This window comes from Sphaerodactylus townsendi, linkage group LG01, assembly GCF_021028975.2.
Source record: "Sphaerodactylus townsendi isolate TG3544 linkage group LG01, MPM_Stown_v2.3, whole genome shotgun sequence".
Lineage (NCBI taxonomy): Eukaryota > Metazoa > Chordata > Lepidosauria > Squamata > Sphaerodactylidae > Sphaerodactylus > Sphaerodactylus townsendi.
Window position 1 is genome coordinate 118070110 of NC_059425.1, and position 14507 is coordinate 118084616.

The following is a 14507-nucleotide window of genomic DNA, read 5'->3' on the forward strand; positions in this document are numbered from 1 at the left end:
CGGTGTCACTGCCCAAATAAGGAGCGCCCTCTGCCTCTCGGCTGGGGTTTGAGAAAGTCAATTAATCCGTTCCAGGCACTTTTTGGAGTGCCTCCAACAGATTAATTGGATTTACATTGATTCCTATGGGAAATGGTGCCTCGGTTTTCGTCGATTTCAGTTTTCGTTGATTCCTTTCAGACGAATTATCGAGGAAAACCAAGGTACCACTGAAATCAATGTAGAGACACTTCTAACCTGGAAGACTAGAGGAGGGCAAATGTTATCCCAATTTGCAAAAAAGAGAAGAGGGATGACCCAGGAAACTATAGGCCAGTCTGACCTCTGTCCCAGGGAAGATACCATAGCATATTTTAAAGGGGTCAATCTGCAGTCATTTGAATGACAATTTGGTGATCCAGGGAAATCAGCATGGATTTGTCCCTCACAAGTCCTGCCAGATCAACCTTGTTAACTTCTTTGACAGAGTGACAGGCTTACTGGGTTGTGTGGGAATGCCCATGTTTACCTGGATTCCAGTAAAACTTTTGACATTGTTTCCCAGTGTGTCCTGATGAGTAAAATGGAGGATTGCAAAGTGGACTCTAGAATAGTTAGGTGGTTGGCTGCAGAAGTGAACCAAAAAAGTAGTTCATCTGATTTGAGAGAAGTGTCCAATGAAGTGCTACAGGGCTCAATTTTGGACCTGGTATATTCAATATTTTATAAATGTTTTGAATGAGGGGGTGGAGGGACTGCTCATTAAATTTGCAGATGATACAAAATTGGGAGGGGTAGTGAATTGGGATGAGTAGTGAATTATAGAGATTGAATTCAACAAAATTTGAACACATTGTTCAAAGTAGTTAGATGCGAACAAGCTACAATTCAAAAAGAATAAGTGCAGAGTTCCACATCTGGGTAACAAAAATTAGGAACATGTTTACTGGATGGGGGATACACTTTTGGGTAACAGTTTGTGTGGAAAAGATATTGGGTATGGGTCGATTAAGTTAAATATGAGTAGCCAGTGTGATTCAGTGATTTTTTTAAAAGCTAATGTGATATTGGGGTGTATCAACAGAGGCATAGCATCCAAACTGAAGATTTCAAAATCCTGTCAGACTCCATTGATCAGTCTGTAATTTCAGGTATTGAGAGAAGTTCTGGAGGCCTCACTTCAAAAAGGATGTGGACAGAATGGAGTGGGTGCAGCGGAGAATGATGAGGATGAACAGGTGACGTGACCACTTACAAAATGGTTTTGGACTCATGGGGGGGAAGGGTGCAACTGCCAAAACCTATAATCTGCTTTGAGGATCTGTGTTGATGGGATTCTCACTCTTATTCTACCATTTAAACATAACTGTTGATTGTTTTAATGCTCAGCTGGGAAACCCTTTCCCCACACACATGAACAGCAAAAACAGTATCTGGCTTTATCCTCACCATTTTTCCAGATGCCACTGCTTTTCCACTCCTGCCCTCATCCTCTCTCCCCTCTCTCCTCCTTCCTCCATCCCCTGCTGGAGTAACTTCGTAACAGCTTACAGCCAGCTCATCTCTTGGGTGATCCCAGTGATTGATTAGCAGTCCAGTACGTGTGAACAAAGTCATATGCCAGAGTTGTATCTCTTCATGGGGGGAGTGGGGAATTGTAAGAAGTCAGACCCCTCCTGCTAAGGGGTGCCACAAAGACACAGGGCCAAAGACTGGCATAACAGCAAGACATTACTCCCCACAAAATGAATGCCTCTTAGAGAGTTCTAGGATCACCTTGTGTCGAGCCTGGCCACTGGCATAATGCCCATTGGGCAAGGTGGGCAGCTGCCCAGGGCATTACCTTGTGGGGGGCATCAAAATGCTGGGTTCGTTTTTGGGTATTTTAGTGCTTTTCCATTTTTGGCCTGCAGGGGACGCAGTTTTTAGGCTAGTGGCACCATAATTTCAGAGTATCATCAGGAGACTGTCCTTATGCTACCCTCCAAGTTTGGTGAGGTTTGGTTCAAGGAGTCCAAAGTTATGGGCTCCCAAAGGGGGTGCCCCTATCCCCCAATGTTTCCAATGGGAGCTAATAGGAGATGGGGGCTACAGTTTTGAGGGTCCATAACTTTGGCCCCCCTGAATCAAACTGCACCAAACCTGGAGGGTATCACTAGAGCAGTCTCCTTATGAGACCCTGAAAGCTTTGAGACTGTGCCTTCAGAAATGTGCCCCCCCAGCCTGCAACCCCCATTGACAGCAATGCAGAAAACTCAATGCAGAACAAAGATGCTTGGGCAAATTTCGGGATGTTCTTGCAGGGAGGGCATTCTTGGGCCCTTTCCCCACTTTCCTTAAGCCCCGTGCTACTCCCCTCAAGTAGCGCGGGGTTCAGCTGCCCTCCCCACTTCAGGGGCGGCGAGAACACAGCCACCCCGACGCTGCTTCTCTCGCACCCACTCGACGCATGGAATTTCTGGTGCCTTTTCAAATGGTGCCTTTCAATGATGTGGGGAAGCCGGGGCGCACGGCAGGAATTGCGCGTGCCGGGAATTGCCTGCAGCAACCCTCAGACAAAGGTGAGTGGGGAAAGGGCCTTTGACATATCAGCACCAAATTTTCAGGGTATCATCTGAAGACTGTCATGATGGCACCCCCAAGGTTTGGTGCGGTTTGGTTCAGGGGGTCCAAAGTTATGGACCCTCAAAAGGGTAGCCCCATTTCCTTAGCAAAGAATGTGGGATGGGGTACCCCCTTTGAGGGTCCATAACTTTGGACCTCCTAAACCAAACTGCACCAAACTTTGGGGGTACCATTAGGACAGTTTCCAGATGATACCTGACATTTTGGTGCTGATACGTCCAAAAATGTGCCCCCTTCAGGAACATCCCAGAAATTTGCCCAAGAATCTTTGTTCTGCATTGAGTTTTCTGTATTGCTGTCAATGGGGGTTGCAGGCTGGGGGGGGGGCACATTTCTGAAGGCACAGTATCAAAGCTTTCAGGGACTCATCAGGGAGATCTGCCCTGATGATGTACCCCCCAGGTTTGGTGCAGTTTGGTTCAGGGGGGCCAAAGTTATGGACCCTCAAAACTGTAGCCCCCATCTCCTATTAGCTCCCATTGCAAGCCTTTATTGGCATAGACAACAGTACAACAATAATAAAAACGAATTAAAAAGCATATACAATACAGGAAATAAATGTTAGGTCAAAGGAAATCTACTGGCTTTTAGTAATTTCCAGGAGAAAGTCTGCCACTGTCATACAGAGAGAAGGATCAGGATTGTCCGACAAGTAGTGTAATCTAATTAAAACGGGGAAATCTGGTAAATGTAAAGGAGTAAGATTCACATACTTGGATCTGATTTCCTTGAATCTGAGACAGTGTAGTAATTGGTGGGACAGAGATTCAACTGAGCCATCATTACATGGGCACAATCTTTTAGCCTTTTCTTGCTTATTAAATCTGCCATGTAACAAGGCAGAAGGCATAACATTAAACCTGGCAAGCATTATGGCTCTCCTTTGAGCAGGGTTTATTAAGCAATACAGGTAGTGTGCCAAGTGGTCCCATTCAAATGGGAGAGAAAAATACAGGGGGAGCATGTTTTCTTGGCTGCAGTGATTAGGGTAGAGAACTCTCTATCCAATTGTTGACCTTTTGGGTGCTGTGTGGTTTCCGGGCTGTATGGCTGTGTTCTAGCAGCATTCTCTCCTGACGTTTCGCCTGCATCTGTGGCTGGCATCTTCAGATGCAGGCGAAACGTCAGGAGAGAATGTTGCTAGAACATGGCTGTCTGGGAGCGGGGGTAGCCCCCACCCCCTCCCCGGACTCACGGCCCTGTCCGCGGCTGGCAGGCGCATCCCCCGGGACACAGCGTGCTGCTGGGATGGGAGGGAAGCCCCGTCACCGCGTCGACGAAGGATGCATCGTGGCTGAGCCGCACCTGTGTCTCCCAGGTGGAGGCCACGACGACGGAGGAGAAAGGCGCGCCACGGAGGCCGGGCCCAACGTGCGGAGACAGCTGGGCCCTGTTGGGCCAAATCCAGAAGCTGGGAGGAAGCGCGGAGGCGTGGGGGCGGGGTTTTCAACCCCACGGAGGGCATACGAAGGGATAAAAGGCAGGAAGCACGAGGACAAGGGGGAGAAGGGGGAGAAGGAGGGAAGGAGAGTGTGTGTGCATTTGGGGCAAGGAAAAGAGAAGGAAGGAGTGGGACAGGGAGGACGACAGTGTGGGAGAACAAGTGGAGGAAAAGAGGAAACAACAGGGGTGAAGGTCTGGGAGAGGAAGAGAGGCGGTGGACGGTAGAGGGGGCAAGAACTGAGAGGGAAGGAGAAGCCATCCATCCAGGGGCTGGTAGGGGGCTGCCCTACTCTCTCTCCCTAGCTTTCTGCGGACCCTAGGTCAGCTGTGGGCAGCCGGCTCAACCTGTGGCTAAAGCGGCTGTCCCACTTAGTCCACTCCCCGGAGAACGGGAGTGAGGCCGGAGATTCCAACATCCAGGCAGGGGAAGGTGGGTTGGCAACCGGGGCCCCAACGGGGACCCCATCCCAGGCGCAGGACAATGGCCGTACAGCCCGGAAACCACAAAGCACCCAAGTGATTCCGGCCGTGAAAGCCTTTGACAATACAGTTGACCTTTTAATTTTCTTTAAGCTTCTGAATAGGACAAAGGGCAAAGTGAACCCACTGACAGTCCAATAGAGGCCATTTTTTCTTCAATTATGGAAAACCAGGGGTTGGAATGGGTGTCAGAATGCAGACGGTAGACCAGGGAATTATAGTCCGAGAGAAAATGAATTCGCAGCCAGAATCTAAAAGCCCCAGCCAAGCGGCTGATTCCAAGGAGTTTTGACCTAACTCCAGACAAAGGGCTGCATAGGGCACGCAATTTGGGGATTAGCTCCCATTGGAAACAATGGGGGATGGGGCACCCCCCTTGGGAGTCCATAACTTTGGACTCCTTGAACCAAACCTCACCAAACCTGGGGGATAGCATAAGGACAGTCTCCTGATGATACACTGAAATTTTAGTGCTGATATGTCTAAAAATGCACCCCCTGCACACACCAATGTCCTGGTGCAAAAAAATTTTGGTCGTGGTAAAGTGGCCAACCATGGGGGGGGGGGGCATCCAACTCAGGTTTTGCCCAGGGCTACAGTTTGCCTCGTTACGCCCCTGAGCCTGGCCCAGAAGGCAGCTGGCTTCTGAATCTTTTCCCTGGCCCTAAGATGTGCTTGGCTGGACAAATGGGGCTAGCTCCCATTGTGCCACCTTAAAGTGGTTTAATTAGCACTCCAACCAGACTGTTACTTATTCTATCTGCACTCATCCCAGCAATCAATCAGTATTCAAGAGAATAGTCCAGGCATTCTCTTGGAATCCAAGGACTCATCAAGCCTCTCCTATCTTTTTGTTGTAACCCTAGAAAAGTGATTAATTCTTTATCTCTGGCTTTCCTGCCAGCTTACCTCATACTGCTTCAGGACCCATTTGTGGGTATAAAGATTGGCCTTTTAGCCATTCATAATGTGTGTTTTCGATCTGTGTGCACACCCACTTCTGAAAATGCTGATTGTTTTCCTCTATAGCACTGGTTTCCCTGGATGTTCCTTCAAGACTTGAATCTATCATTCTCCCTGAAACCCTACTCAACCTCCTCCTTTTCTCTTGGTCAGCTCCTGTATGCTTTGTGTACATATGCTCTCAGTGGGCCACTGAGAGTAGCAGAGTGGGCCACTGAGAGTAGCAGAGTGCTAGACTAGATGGACTCTGGTCTGATCCAGCAGGCTCTTTCTTATGTTCTTTAATAAAACCAATTTTAATTAAAAACCAACAAATAATTGTTATTTGTTTATATTGGTTTTATATTGTATTCGTTTATTCTGATGTGTGCCGCCCTGAACCCTATTGGGAAGGGCAGGATATAAATCTAACAAACAAACAAACAAATAAATTATACAGCCACTTGCTTATTGGGGTGTTTCAGCCAGGACTATTCTGGTATACATAGGTTATCAATCCCAGTTACCCCTCTCACTTCCTATCTGCCTCTAATTTCCCCAAGCAAAGTGAAGACTACCAACTAAAGTAAGATAACACTAGTACAATTAAAACGGCCTTTATGTTTTTCACACATGCGCACAAACAGTAGGAAAGGGACTTTAGAAAGCACATGGTATATGTGAATTTGGTTTTAGCTATATTGCTAAAAATTGATAACACATTCTAACCCCCAATGGTTCTCATAAATGGGAAATGCAGTTAAGTCAAAGGTTCACATCTGTTTGAGGAGGTATGAAAAACTTAACTGTATCAAATATGACAAATAAGGTGGGGTTGTGAGAGGACTGAGATTTATATACCTCCCTACCCATTTCCTTCCCTTTCCTCTACTTTTAAATTTGCCATGTAGGTCTCTTAGCCAGTTTTGACTGGTCTGTTCATTTCATTAGAACTCCAAAAAAACTGTTTTTAACACCACCTGCTCATTCTGGAAAGTGTTTTGCAAACACTACATAAGCTTTTGGTGTTTTTGTATTCAACAGATCGTTTCTGCAGAAATTCTTCAGTATTTCTCAGTTCTTCATTCTTATCTCAAAATTTACACAGCAGTAAAGCAGCACCTTAAAAGGAGATTTTTGTTTGGGTTTGGGTTACAACTTCATGGAATCTACACAGAATAAATCTTTTATTAGTCCTAGGATGATCAAAAAACAGAAGCAAGCTCCAATATATTTCAGAAGTCTGATGAGGGAATTTTGTAAATGTCACTTATCATACAGACAGTTTCATGATCAGATCTTCTGTGAACATTTTGTAAAGGATGTTTGTTTTGCAGGGATGAGAAAAACAGCACACTGATATTTCCACATCTTACAACTTTGAAGGGGTGACAACATTCACCTCCTTTTCATCTGGTTATTTCACTTAAAATTGTTCTGATGTGACAATCTAAAAACAAAAAGGATATTCTCCTGGACCTGACTCACTTTCCCTGCAGGCAAACAGCACCTGTGGAAAGCCTGTGGGGACTTATTACAGTTTTGCAGGACTTGTAAGACAGAGCTGGCCCACCAGGGCTATGGCTGAGGGCTGTAATGGTATTCAACTAGCTGGCCTCCCTCCACCACTCCCACACCCCTTTTGTGGTATATGGATAGTTTGTGGTTTTATCATTTAGATCTTGATGATGAAGAGGAAGAGTTCGGATTTATATCCCCCCTTTCTCTCCTGCAGGAGACTCAAAGGGGCTTACAATCTCCTTGCCCTTCCTCCCTCACAACAAACACCCTGTGAGGTAGGGGGGGCTGAGAGAGCTCCGAGAAGCTGTGACTAGCCCAAGGTCACCCAGCTGGCATGTGTGGGAGTGCACAGGCTAATCTGAATTCCCCAGATAAGCCTCCACAACTCAAGCGGCAGAGCTGGGAATCAAACCCAGTTCCTCCAGATTAGATACACGAGCTCTTAACCTCCTACGCCACTGCTGCTCCTTGATTACATTGATGACATCTTATCCCCTCAAGTTGATATTAATTCTACTGGAATGTTGATCAGACATATTGTTATTTGACTTTACTATTTTATTGCAATTTCCTGTTGTAAGTCACTCTGATGCCATGTAGGGAAAGGAAGCATAAAAGCCAATCAAACAAACAAATTGTGACTGGACTGTAGTATAGGACAGCAAATTTGACCATTCTGACTGGGGAATTTGGCCAGGGCTATTTTGGCTAGGAAAATGATATGAGAGGAAGGTAAGAGTCCCTCCTCTCTCCCCCACCCATACCATGGTCCCAAGCTCAATCAGGCCTTGGGTTGCCTGGAGATCTCCTGGAATGACAACTCAATTGACAGAGACTAGTTCCCTTGGAGAACATGGTTGGTTTAAAGGATAGACTCTAAAATATTATACCCTTCTGAATTAATTCCCCTCCTCAAACTCTGCCCTCCCCAGACTTCACCCCCAATCTCCGGTTCTTCCCAAACTGGAGTTGGTAATCTTAATTTGGAGCCCCCACACTTTTAAAATGATGTTTCCCACAGGTGCTGTGATGGAAGAGAAAGAGAAATTTGGGGACTAAAAAAACCCAAATCCAACTTGTTAAAAGTTGTAGAGTGTAGTTTGGCTCCATCCACCCTATGGATGGATCTGATTACATTTTTTTCCTACCTTGTCATCCTTGCATAAACTTACATTTAGGATTTATTATTATTCTTAACTTTTTCCTCTATGTGTTTATTAATGTATGCATGTATTAACATTTATGAGAGAAGAATGAAAACCACACCCTGGTTCTCTGAGCAGTATGTTCCAGGGGCTACATTGCTATATTTATGGGATGAGAGACCACGGAATATGAATTACTCCTGCTATTATATAAAAATGCACATGCCCATCACAGTTACTACAGTTACTATCTCTGCAGTGGATTCCCAGACAGCCAGAGGCGTAGCTGGGCCAAACTGCACCCGGTGTGCAGTGTTTTTTTTCTGCCCCTCCCCCCATGGGCAGCAGTTCACATGCACTTCCCTTTAGCTCATTCTAGTTAGCAACTTGCAGCATGTTCCATGTCTGTCTTTCTCTCTGTTGGTCTTTCTCTCTTAAAGATATGTAGTAGCTCTGATATGTAGTTTCAGAGAATAATCATGTTAGTCTGCAACAGAACAGCTAGATATGAGTCCAGTAGCACCTTACAAACAAGAATTTTTAGGTATAACCTTTTGAGAGTCAAAACAGCTGTATCTCAAAAAGGGAACTTTGAGTTTCAAAAGCTTATACTACCCTATATTCTTGTTTTTCTCCAAGGTGCACATAGATAAATCAACCAAAACTTGTCTTGGGTCCAAACCTTACCCATACAGGAGAACACCAACAGTCATTAGGGGAGTATTAAGGCTCTTTTGTGAAAGCTCTAACTCCTGATGCTGGTATATTTCAGGCAAAACCACTATGACAGACCCTTTCAAAGATACCTACATCAAATACATAAAAGAATAAAATGAAATACAGAGACTCAATTAGCAGAATAGATACGATGCATAATGCAAAGCATGGGCAAAATCCAGTCCAAACTAACCACCTAAAAGTCCCATTAATAAGTGTTCTGGATCAGAGATTTGAAAACTGTATGAAGGATACTCCTCCCAAGCGCTTTCTGTTTCTCCTCTCCTTTCCACCCCCAGTTCTCTTTTACATAAACTTAACCTACACATGTACCTGATCAATGGTACACTAAAAGCAGCTACATTCAAACTTTAAGACAACATCACTGATTTGTTAGTAAAACTATTATGCAGGCAAAACACAAGCTACTTCTGTTTTGATCGGTGTACATTTCAAACTCCAAAAATTCAGGCCCATTTCAAATGTGAAGAATGAGGCAAAAGCAAGCTGTAGAACTGATTTTTGCACTTCCTGTTCCGCACTGCCTAAGTCTGAAAGGGCTGTATGTTTTATGTTCAAATGTGAACAGATTCTTCATGCAGCTCTGCATTGCTATTTTCTCCTGTGGCTGGGAACTGAACAAAAAAAATTAGATTCCCAGTGGAAGTGTTAGGAATCAATGTAAACAGCCATGAGTGTGAAACGAAGGAAACCATAATGTGATCAAAAGAACAGATGGCAAAGCTTCAAACTCTGGCATGAACCCTTCCTTTGAATTCAAAGTCAGCCAGCGAAGTCTGCTAGCTGCAGCATCATCCAGAGTCTTTGCAACAAACCTAATCACTGTTTAAATATGTGCTGGTTGTCCATCAAACATTTGTCCTTTTGAACTCCAGTATGGAAGTTTCCAGATGGGGCTTCTGTGCTCAGGTCCAAATGTAGCTGGTTCTAGCCGGGTCAGCCCATGACATTCCCTTTGGTTGATAAGTAATACTAAGGGAATATGATAGAATTGGCAGGTATGTTTGTTTAAGACATGGACGTAGGTAAGGGGAGGGGGGGTTTCTCAGGTTTAGAAAACCCCCCCCAATGCATGTCTGACAGGGGCGGGCACTTCTGTGCACACATGCAGGCACAGCCTGCATTGCACGCTTGCAAGCTGCAAGCCAGCCAGAGCCCGGGGAAAAAAGTCTTGCCTCTTGTAAAGCAGTCTCGCAAGAGGCAAGACCTTCTTTCCTGGGCTCCGGGTGGCTGGAGGCGGGGCTTGGGAAGGTGTGGCCATGCCTCCAGGAGTGGGTGGGGGTGGGGCCCTGCCTCTGAGCCCCGCCTCCGAACCCACCCCATAAAAATTCTATACCTACGTCCCTGGTTTAAGAGTGCCCTTGTAATAGTACCTGTCTGGGCACCATGTAATAATTTAAGAGGGTAAGGTCATGGCCCAAGGGTAACACTCCTAGTTTGCACAAAGAAGGGTCTAGGTTCAGTTTCTGGCATTTCCAGTCAGTTTCAGTCTCTCATGCTCTTTCCCTCCCTTCCAGGTTCTGGAGAGCCCCTGCTAATAAGAATAGATAGTACTAAGCAAGATGGGCCAGTAATGATTTCCTATATTTACATAAGAAAATTTCCCTTCGGTAAATTGATCCTATTTTCCATTGCAAGTTTTTTCTTATTTCATGATACATTCATTTCCACATGGAAATATGCTTATTTTCCATACTAAGACTGCAATCCAAAACATGGGGATGAAGTCAAATTGAAAATGTGGTGTGACCCCATGCCACCAGTGTCATGGAAAGGGATACAGATGTTGGTGTAGTGTAGGAGCACTTAGGCCAGCACAGGGGAGTCCCACAATTCTGCTCTGCCAGAATCTGGAAGTTTCTCCACCCCCACCCCCTGCAAACTCTTCTGCACCACAGGAGGCTACACTGGCATTGAGGAGGCATTCTGGGGACATCCCCATGGGGGATGACTTTAGTCAGCTCCCAGAGGAGTTTCTGACCAGGAGCACCCCCCTTTTATAATAGGTAAATGTTGTTAACAATGCTATCTTCCAGATTTGTCTGTACTATTCCATCATTGATGCTGAGGTTGTAGACTTCCACTAATACACATTCTTGCAGTTGTTGTTAGAGATATAACCAGTTTTACACAGCGACAGACTTAGTGATTCTGGGACCCTGGGTAAAAGTCAAGGATGGGCTACCAAAATCCAAATCACCTAACCTACTTGGGTCAAGCAATTGGTGACTCTCACCCTGTGCAAAGTGGGTAAAAGCCACCATTACCACCAGCAGGTGGCTGCCTACACCTCAGAAGATGCAAGCAGTGGCGGAAGTCTCATTTCTATCCCTTTTCAGGGCAGTGGGCATGTGGGAAATTGGGACCCCTCCCAGTGTGGAGCCTGGGGCAGCTGCCCGTGTTGTCTATTGACTAAGACCATCCTTGATTTTACATCACCTATTTCCAGTCAATGTTCTTTTTAAAGAACATAAGTACTGCCTTCAGATGTAATATGTCATTTATCTAGTTACATTAAGAATCTTTTCCCAAAAGAAGGCTATAACGTAACGGTCACTTCTCCCCAACACCCCACTCACTCTCAGCTACTTAAGGAGTAAACAGCAGAGCCTCTTTAAAAATGTAGGGAAACTCTGTTTGTGGGGGCTTGGAGGTGACACAGACAGGCACTACCCCATTCAGACTATCCAAAGACACGCTGGCAGTTGTGGTAACGTGAAAACAGATTTAACTTTATTATTAACAGAAATGAATTGGCTTCTCAGATGGCACAGAGAGGTTTCATAAGCATGCGGTTTCAGAAAGATAGTTAGAGCTTTTACTTCACAGGTTTCTCAAGCAGTTGCATTGGCACACACTTGGTCACACACAGATGGCCCACTGAGAGTACTTTCCCTCTTACTAAAGTCTTTAGTTTGGAGAGGAGACGTCTGAGGGGGGGGGATATGATTGAAGTCTATAAAATTATGCATGGGATAGAAAATGTTGACAGAGAGAAATTTTTTTTCTCTTTCTCACAATACTAGAACCAGGGGGCATTCATTGAAAATGCTGGGGGGAAGAATTAGGACTAATAAAAGGAAACACTTCTTCATGCAACGTGTGATTGGTGTTTGGAATATGCTGCCACAGGAGGTGGTGATGGCCACTAACCTGGATAGCTTTAAAAGGGGGTTGGACAGATTTATGGAGGAGAAGTGGATTTATGGCTACCAATCTTGATCCTCCTTGATCTGAGATTGCAAATGCCTTAACAGTCCAGGTGCTCGGGAGCAAAAGCTGCAGAAGACCATTGCTTCCACATCCTGCATGTGAGCTCCCAAAGGCACCCGGTGGGCCACTGCGAGTAGCAGAGTGCTGGACTAGATGGACTCTGGTCTGATCCAGCTGGCTTGTTCTTATGTTCTTATGCTCTTAAAGTCTTCAGTTTCTTAGCTACTACTACACCCACTTTCCCACACTACCAGCTGGAGCTTAGAGGACTCTTGGCTCCCTAGCCTTCCTCTCTCACTAGTCCCTACTTGGGTTTTCACTACCCCTCTGGACTTCACTCCCAGACTGGATGGAACTGTGTACTAAACAGATCAGCAAATATATACAGTCAAACCAATACTAAAAAATTTTCAGGCCAGCCAAGCCTAAGAAACATGGACTGTATATATAGTGATACAAGGCAATGAGCTAATTGGTATATGCAGATAGTTTGAGTATAAATTCAATAGTTAATTCATAAACCGTTCATAAAGATTATTCATAAAGATATATGGTGCTTATATGATAAGTAATATTCAACTGGATATAAAGGTAATAACAAAACATATAATGAGGGCACATAGGCAACTTAAGAAATGTAATGAGACTGTACTTAGTAATAAATTCTCAAAGGCATTGTATAGGATGTCATAAGCATTGTGTGTGTCCATAAGAGCACTGAAAGCCACCACAACACTCCTATTAGCGTTCCAATCGAATTGAAAGAGGTCAAGTATCATCAATATTCAATGAGTAAAAGAATATTATTAAATGAATTGTGGTAGTAGACTAGCAGCTCAGCAGAGTGGATAGAAGACACCATGACGTGACAGCACCCATTGATACTTGGCAACAGCGTTGTCGCTAGTCCACACGATTTTCAACAGAAATTTCTTCCAGTGCGTTCAGGGTAAATCTAGTAGAAAATAGAGATTGAATTCTCTAATAACTAGCTATGTGTGTTTAGCTAGAGTCAAAAAACGGACATACAGCTTCAACGGTCAGTTGAGATCAAGCCAAGTTACAAAGTAATGCACTGAAGAAACTGTGTACTGACAGATACACTCTGCCCAGATGCTAAGCTGCGGGTCACCTTCCACAAACTTAGATCCACCTCAACTTAACAAAGCTTTTCACTGCTCAAAGAGCTCTTGCTGACAAAGTCAGACTTCTCTTCAGATCAAGATCCAAACAATTCAGATTTCAAATGCGTCTCTGACAGGCTTTCTCCTGTTTTATATACAACCAGCACTTCTAGCTCCCCCTACCTGAGGCTCTAGGGAAACTGTGCCTCTTGCCAGCCAATCAGGTGGTCTCTCCATATAAGGAGCGTGCTTTACACTTTCTTGCTGTTGCTAAGGCCATCTAATCTGCACCTTAGAAAACACATTAACCCTTCAGAGTGGGCTAATCCGTCACAGAGGCCTTTTCACACAACTTGTTTACAACAAACCTTGCTGCCAAATGCTACATTTTTTCTTTGAATTCTGCACATTTTTCTTCCTCCGTTTGATTCCACAAATGTTTTCCCTTCATTTTCCCTTCATTGTTTTCTTGAACACTTTTACCACAACGTTTTTTCTATCTTTTTCCATGCCAGCTTCCCTTAAGTGTGCAATCATGTTGAAATAGTCTTTATTTCTCCATCCCACCAAACATCTGGCTGGCCCTTATCCATGCCCCTATGTAGTCACCCAACCTCCCTTCAGCCATTATTTTCTGCCCCCTTGCCCTCCATTTTTGAACGGATTTTTTTCCTGTTTATCACATAGAACTGGCAATGTAGCACTGAGGCAGAGATAAGAAGCAAGGACAATTGGATCAGCTTGGTCAATTTCATATCAAACTAGCAATGTAACATTAAGCAGAAGATACACTGTGTCCATAGTTAGGAGCAAGTGAAACTGACAAGAGAATGCCACAATAACAATTGTGCATTACTGTCTGCTGTATTTGACTGAAAATGTGGTTTCCGTTCCTTGAGGTAATAGCACCTGCTTCAGCAGGTTTTGACTTGCATTTTGTGTGGGTAGCTCTTGTGTAGTACAAATGGAGGCTGAGACTTCTTAAAATTGCTGCTTTAATGTGCAGTAACACTAGAGCATCTGTGCAAAGAAAAAAGGTGGTTGTTCTTCTGCATCACAGATAACATTCCACCACCATTAGTAATACTACACTTTCAGCTGTAGCATGTTGAACAAACACAACTGAAGAGACAAGGGAAAAAATGACGAGGGGAATGGAAATGTGCAGAATGATTACACAGAGATCATTTCCAAAATACAAGGTTTTACCACTGGGGAAATCTGTAGTGAGCTGTGCATGCAGAAGAGGCTGGAGATTATCAGACAATTCCAGAAAATATATGCTACAGATGCGTAC